Source organism: Carya illinoinensis, chromosome 12 (assembly GCF_018687715.1).
Source record: "Carya illinoinensis cultivar Pawnee chromosome 12, C.illinoinensisPawnee_v1, whole genome shotgun sequence".
NCBI lineage: Eukaryota > Viridiplantae > Streptophyta > Magnoliopsida > Fagales > Juglandaceae > Carya > Carya illinoinensis.
In genome coordinates, this window is record NC_056763.1 from 1,430,436 (window position 1) to 1,437,500 (window position 7,065).

Sequence of the window (7,065 nt, forward strand, 5' to 3'; positions counted from 1 at the left end):
CATGGCACATAGGTTTGCAGTGGGATACATAAAGCACAGGCTAATGGTAGTGAACAATGAGGGCCTTAATGCGCCAAGGTGGCTAGGTGATCGTCATTAAGCTCCTCCACTACAAGGAATATGGTCATTTGCATCGCTTGTTTTGGTTGCAAAAACAAGGAAAAATCAATGCAAATAATTTTTTGCATCGATTTTTGCTCGTCGGCAGTTGGATGCAATTATTTGGTTATTTTTGGGTTTCAGCATCCATCTGATGAAATGGTTGCTAATACCTTACCTTTTGCATCGATTTTTATCTGCTGCAAAAAACTCAAAATTGGTTGGAATTAGTCATCCCAACCACTGATGTGTTTAGATGCGAATGGACATTTGCATCCATAATAACTCGATGCAAAATAATTTTATTTGGATGCAATTGGTGCAAATAGTTTATCATGTTTGTCTATTTGCATCCATAATAACTTGATGCAAAAACAAAATTTGGATGTGGATGGACATTTGCATACACAATAACTCCATGTCCAACCAAAAAAAATCAAAGCACCATAGAAATAACAACTAAATTTAATGTGAAAATTTTTTTATTAACCCCATTCTGCAGCCACATGATCACCATGTACACTGCATTCCCTGTATTTTCTAAGTATAGTCATGACAAAAATATAAACTGCTAGCATTCCATTGAATCATGAGAGCATAAAAATCATCAAGACAAATCCAACTATCATTAACAAGTATCTACAAATTGCTTACACATGTTTAGATGTTTTGCTCTTTCATTCAGCCAAGTCAAACTCCACATCTACATTAATTTTTATATATATATATATATATATATTATAACATGTTACATGTGATGGGCAACAACCACCTAGATACTTAGCCAGTTGCCCGTTTCCAATCAAGTCTTATTACATAAATAACTAAATTTCATCCCATCAAATTCTAACCAAAACATCTAAACACTTGCCATGTACTGAATTAGTGGAGTGTAAGCTTTAACTTCCAAGGGAATGTTGGGGAAGCAGGTGTGGGTCACATTTCTTCAAGCAAATTGAAACCACTTTCAGCATCTCTCTATCATCCTTAGTTCCACCAAGCTAAGTTGAGCATTTCAGAAATCTTTACCATCAACTTTTCCCCATGCTTCTTTCAGGGCACCAACCAATATCTACATATAAGCAGCCACATCTTCAGCATGTCTTCATAGAAGAAGGTAAAATCAAGATCACTTTCACCATTAAAAATCTGATTTGGAATAAATCGCTGCTGGCAGCCACCAAATAAAGGACTAGAGAACATAAAAATTACTCGGAGTAGAATAGTAAGGTACCTTTTCTTTACTTCCAGCACTTCCAACAGCATAACAGCCCAAGAATTTGAAATTCAAAATACCAAAACAAATTGAGCTATTAACAGCACCTTCTAATATAATGGGGACATAGAGTTTGCAAAAAAAAAAAAAAACAGGACATTGTTTTTGTATCAAGATGAAAGCTCCTGCCCCTAAAAACTATAATGAGGAAGGGTTGAGAGAATGTTTCAATTAACTAAATCAAGTCCTATAAAATGAGAGATCCACCAGAAAATATGAAATTGCTCATAAGGACAAAGCAAAAGGGGATGGTGCCAGAAAAATTAAGAATGTAACAAGAGAAATTCTCTTGTCATCATCTTCAAATTGTGTTAAGAATGTAACAAGAAAAATTAACATTTGTCACATTAAATAATACAAGTGTGCAAAAATTAACATTTCCAACAACAATATAGCCCACATATTGAGCCATAGGTTTATTACAAGTATAAACTTGTAACCAAGTAAATGTAATAGAGGGCCAAATATAAAGAAGTATACCACCTGATTAAGAAACAAACTCTACCTAAAATATGTGGAAAGCACACAAGGGAAAATACCTTGTACCAAAAACTTAATAATTGATAATTAAAGGGTCCTTCAAAGCAGGAAATGACCAAAGATTATCTAATGAGCAAAAATATAAATATTTGTATATACTAGTAGTGGGGCATTGGTATACTTGCTCAGTACAACTTCTTCATCCAACTGGCCACCATAAAGGATATGATAGTTTGAAACTATTTTTTCCAATATATTTGCAACAGATGGTCTCTGTTTAAGATAAGAGAACAAAAAAGGCATTAGTCCAATAGTTGTATATGAAACTTCAATATCTATGCAAACATATGGTCAGCTCAGCAAGTTTGAATTACCAGTTTGAAGCTCAAATTATTTCCATTTCTATTATTATTTTCAATTTGCCTACTTGCAAGCCCTTTCTTAAGAACTATCTGTTACACATTTAAAAATGTATATACAAGTATCTCATGTATATTTACGCAATGGAGTGCATTACCTAGAAATCTAAAATAATACCAGACTAAATTGCACAACTTGCTAATTGTCCAATAGCCAAAAACTATAAGCATAGAGAAGGCTGTAAAGCACATAATTTATTGAGAAGACCATAGAGTACATGCTCGATTATTCATTCTAGTTAGTTCTTTCAAAATTTTTACTCAAACATTTCAAATTTGTTGTTACAGTTGATAAAGACAGTGAATTTCCAAGTTCCAACAGATATGACACAACTCAAATAAAACAAGAAAGACAAGTTATCGTATTGTTATCTAGTACACATTTTAAAACAACCAAGACAAGTTACAAAATTTTGATGTCACTGAAACAATCTGTTATATCTCTGTTTTATTTTTGAATTCAAGACTACCCAAACAATCCTAATGTCATTCACAAGGAGCCAGATGACGAAACTTCCTCAGATAAAGATGTCTCCAAAACTATTTACCCAGCAACACAAACATTGAAACAGCACCAAAAACAACCCATTCAAAGCCTAAAATTGAGGTATTACCCACAATCCGATTGCACTCGCACAAACACATGAGGATCATAAACAAGGTATGAGAAACATGATAGTTTCAGCAAGCATATTAAAGCTACCCTCATAATCAAAATTCAAAAGAAACTTCGCAATCACTGAAAAATGGAAGAAATTGAAAACCAATTTCAATATATAAGGCACTAAACTAATCAACCCGATGCAAGGAAAGCTAAAAGTTATACAAATTGGAATATGCTTGAACAAAGCCCAAAAGCTGAAACAAAAATGGGTCTTCCCAAATAGTAAAAAATTAGAGGGAAAGTGCAGGGCTTACTTGGAGGCTCGGTAGAGCCATCTTAGGCAGCTGTGCGTAGCAGTGGAGCACCTCTATTATTTCATCCAAATTGCCAAAACCCTCGACATAGAGAGAGAGAGAGAGAGAGAGAGAGAGTCAGACAGAGGCAACGGAGAGGGAAAGAGAAGTATTCTCACTTGTGACACTGAAATTTCGCCGCAAATGATTAAATATTCACTGCAAACAATTACATAGGGTCGAATGTATTTTGCCGTCTAACGCAGTTAATGGAAAAAGAACATTTTTTTTTCCACGAATATAATTTGTAACAATAAATTAGTACTCTTCATGAGCATAAATAGTGGAAAAAGAACTCGTGGGAAAAGGCCTATTTTGTTGTAGTGTTAATTACGCTGCAACAGTTAAAAGTCTATGCAAATGACCTATTTTTTTTATTGAAACTCAAAATTTTGACGTAGTAAAGTAATATATCTCTGCAAATAACTTATAAAAACAAAACTGTTGGAAGTTGTTGTTCTATTTCTAGTTCCAATCAAAGGAGGCGCTTCAAAACCCTAAATTTTAAGTGATCTGGAACATTGGCTCGAGCGAAGTGTCGAGCGAGGGTCGAGCGGCACATTCTACCTGAGTTCGCTTGAGCTCAGTGTCGAGCGAACGTCGAGCATTCCAATCTGCCTGAGTTAGCTCGAGCGTAGTGTCAAGCGAGGGTCAAGCCTTCAACTCTGCCTGAGATCGTTCGAGCTCCATGTCGAGCGAGAGTCGAGCGTTCAACTCTGTTTGAGTTCACTCGAGCGCCCTGTTGAGCGAGGGTTGAGCGAAAAGATCTACGCGATTTTAGAAATCTCACGCCGTTAATGTGCATCCATCCATAATTTGGAAGCAATTACTCTTTATTTGCATCCAATTCTTTTGCCACATATAAAAAATCGATGCAAAAAGCCATATTCTTTGTAGTGCTCCCAAGAAGGGTTACCCCAAGATTGTGGCTCGCCTATCATGTTATACTAGCAAGTGACCATGCCTCTTTATATTCAGGAGGGTGAGATTTTGTGTCTGCCTGGCTAGATGAGTTAATGGTAGGCTTCATTGTTGGCAATGCTTGCATTTGCAAGTCAGCTTTGCTCATACTGAGGCAAGCTTATTGGTTGGCAACATGCAAGTGAACTAGCCTTTAAGTTGATTAGGAAGGTACACTATGCATACTTCATCGGTATCATCACTATAAGAAAAATGAGTATTTATGACGAGTTATTTGTGACAAAGATGACTATTTGTGTGGAGAATATACTCATTTTGGTAGAAAATAATAATTTTGGCAGGAAATAACTGACAACAAATAAATAGTTTTTTTATAGTACATGTGCTTGGCATGTATGATTGGGGGATGGTGCGCTAGGCATGGCTACTTTTTTCACTTGGTTGGGAGGTTGCATTGAGCGCATCATGCAAGCTGACTTGAGATCATGTACTAGGCATATTTTCTTGGCATGATATGCTTGTATTAATTTGCTAGTCACTATTGCTTGACACGTAATTGGTTTTAGACCACTTGCTCAATACCTCTACTTAGCATGAGATAGTCGAGTTCATTTGCTTAGCAATATACCTTTGCTCGATTTGGTGCTTCGCAGTAGGCTGATGGTGTTTATAAGTGACAAACCATTTTTCTTGCCAATTAAGTTGCATATAAAACCAAGCACATTAATGTGTAGTTATTAGTAGTAGAATTTAATGTCCAAAGATTGCTAAAAGAATGTTTGTGATTTTTCATGGGCCTTAAAAAAATAAATGGTTTAGTTTATAAGGCTAGATGCTGCTTGAGTCATGAGTATCATGTTTATGTTGATTGTGTATTCAACTTGTAAGGGGCGTCCGTTGTAAGGAGTAAGTTGTGGGAAAATTAAGGCCTCATTTGGATCTTTGAATGTACTTAGATCATGTGAGTTGGGCTCAGATTTGGACCTACTTGAGCATCCAAACACTCAAAAGTGCATTAACTAAACATAACTATGTCTGGGTTTATACTGTTCCATGATAAAACATCTAGCTAACACAAAAATGAATTTGTCAGTTTTTTCTCTCTCCCTCAATACCCCCCCTAGGGCAGCCGATTCCACACAATATTTCTTTCTTCCCCAAACCTTTGTAACACCAGGTGGGTGAGTTCTTTTTATTTTTCTCCAACACAAAATTTTGTACTACTTATTAAATAATATGTAGACAAATAATGGAATAAAATGTAGGCATGATACTTGTAACATCCCGCTCCTTCTTTCTTTTATGGTTATGAGCCTCGTTCTGCATGTCCAGCCTTGATGGAGTGCTTTTTAAGATACCAAGTAATTTTTAAAGTAAGCTTAGTGTTTTAAAGCCACCATTAGCCACCACCATCACCAGCAAACTCCCCAGCACCACCTCCCTCCTCCATGTCGTTTCCTCCTTCGCAAGCCTCTCTCTTCACCACGGTAGCACAACCCAAAAATGGGTATAGCAAATGAGTTCTCCACCAGTGTACAAATGTACACCGCCGCCCAGGCCACCACACCTCACCAACGGCCTTCTCCCCTCACTGGCAACCAACCCCCCACCAAAACCTAGCTCCTCTCTCCCTCTCCATCGAACACATGCACTTAACCTATAAATGAGTTTACCCACAAGGTTTTACCCCCACCGACTACCCTAGCACCGCCGTACTTCGCCTCCCTTGCCAGCGAGCACCACCACTAGCCTCCCTCTTCCTTTCCCTAGCTTCCCATGGAACCCCATGGCCTCCCTCAACCTCACATACTCTCACTCTCCGAAGCACGGGTTGCACCTCAAGTCTTAGATCCTCCGCCCTTCAGCCACCCACCACCTTCTTGGGCCACCACGGCTCCACCACACCTCCCTCAAGCTCCACCACACCCAGCCAAGCTCCATTAGCTCTCCCTCTCTATTTCTCAGCTAGGCCATCAACAGCCTCTACCACCACCAACTCCGCCATGCCTCCACCATGTGCCACCTAGGCAGCACCATGAGGCCACCACTCTAGGACCATGACCAAACCCTTCCCTGCTCATATCCACACCTGTAGCCACCTCTAATAGCCCAAACAGCCACAGTAAGTGGTTTAACCGCCATGTACGACTCTTCCGATGCATCGACTGTGCCGGACAATGAAGAATGCATGGGTTAATCTCGATGATGGTATAACCCTCTCTCCCTCGTTATTTATGTTAGATTTTAGTTGGTTAATTATGGAGTTCGTTGTTTGGTGAAGTGTTGGGTGTAGTTGTTTAGTGTGCTATAAAAGTATACATGGGTTGTAGTTGTGATTTGATGTGGCGTAGTGTGAAGGGAGTACGTGGTGCTTACTCTATGTAGTGTAGCAATGCACCATGTGGTGTGTATCATAATGGTGTATGGCGTAGTGTGGATGGAAGAGAGTTCACATGGAGTGTACTCTGTGCAGTGACGTGATGCACCAAATGGCATGTCATGAAGGTTTGGATGGTGTAGTTGAGGAGCGTAGAGTGTATGTTATAGTGTCGGGAACTATTAAATAGTGTCCGGAAGTGGTTGTGACGTGACCCTGTCATAGTGACAGGTGTCACGATGTAGCTTGAGGTTAGTCTTGAGCTATGCGACGAGACCGAGGCCTAGAATGAATGGGTCTTGTCGTGTAAGTGTTGGGATGAACTTGTAAAGGGTCAAGAAGTAGGAAGGTCCTGCAGACCGGGTTTGAGTAGCAGTTGGTATTAGAGTATGGAACTTTTTTATATAAGAGGCCGTTCAACGGACTATAAGTTGATCTTAGGTGATAAAGAGTAAGGTACATGTGTATCTGGTGAGACATGTGTACCGGGTGGATTTACCATATATAAGGGGTAATATGTTGATGGCTTGCAAAAT

At 38.8% G+C, this 7,065-nt stretch overlaps 1 long non-coding RNA gene across 2 annotated transcripts; it reads right to left on the bottom strand.

The window, feature by feature from the left end:
• Positions 1 to 706: 706 nt before the first annotated feature.
• Positions 707 to 3,347, bottom strand: LOC122289124. 2 transcript variants are annotated; one of them, XR_006236120.1, is made up of 3 exons: positions 3,193 to 3,338; positions 1,334 to 2,128; positions 707 to 1,202 (listed from the first exon to the last, which is right to left on the bottom strand). It is a non-coding gene; the product is annotated as an uncharacterized LOC122289124 (long non-coding RNA). The 2 variants fall into 2 exon arrangements; XR_006236119.1 differs by having other exon boundaries at positions 1,141 to 2,128; positions 3,193 to 3,347.
• Positions 3,348 to 7,065: the final 3,718 nt, after the last annotated feature.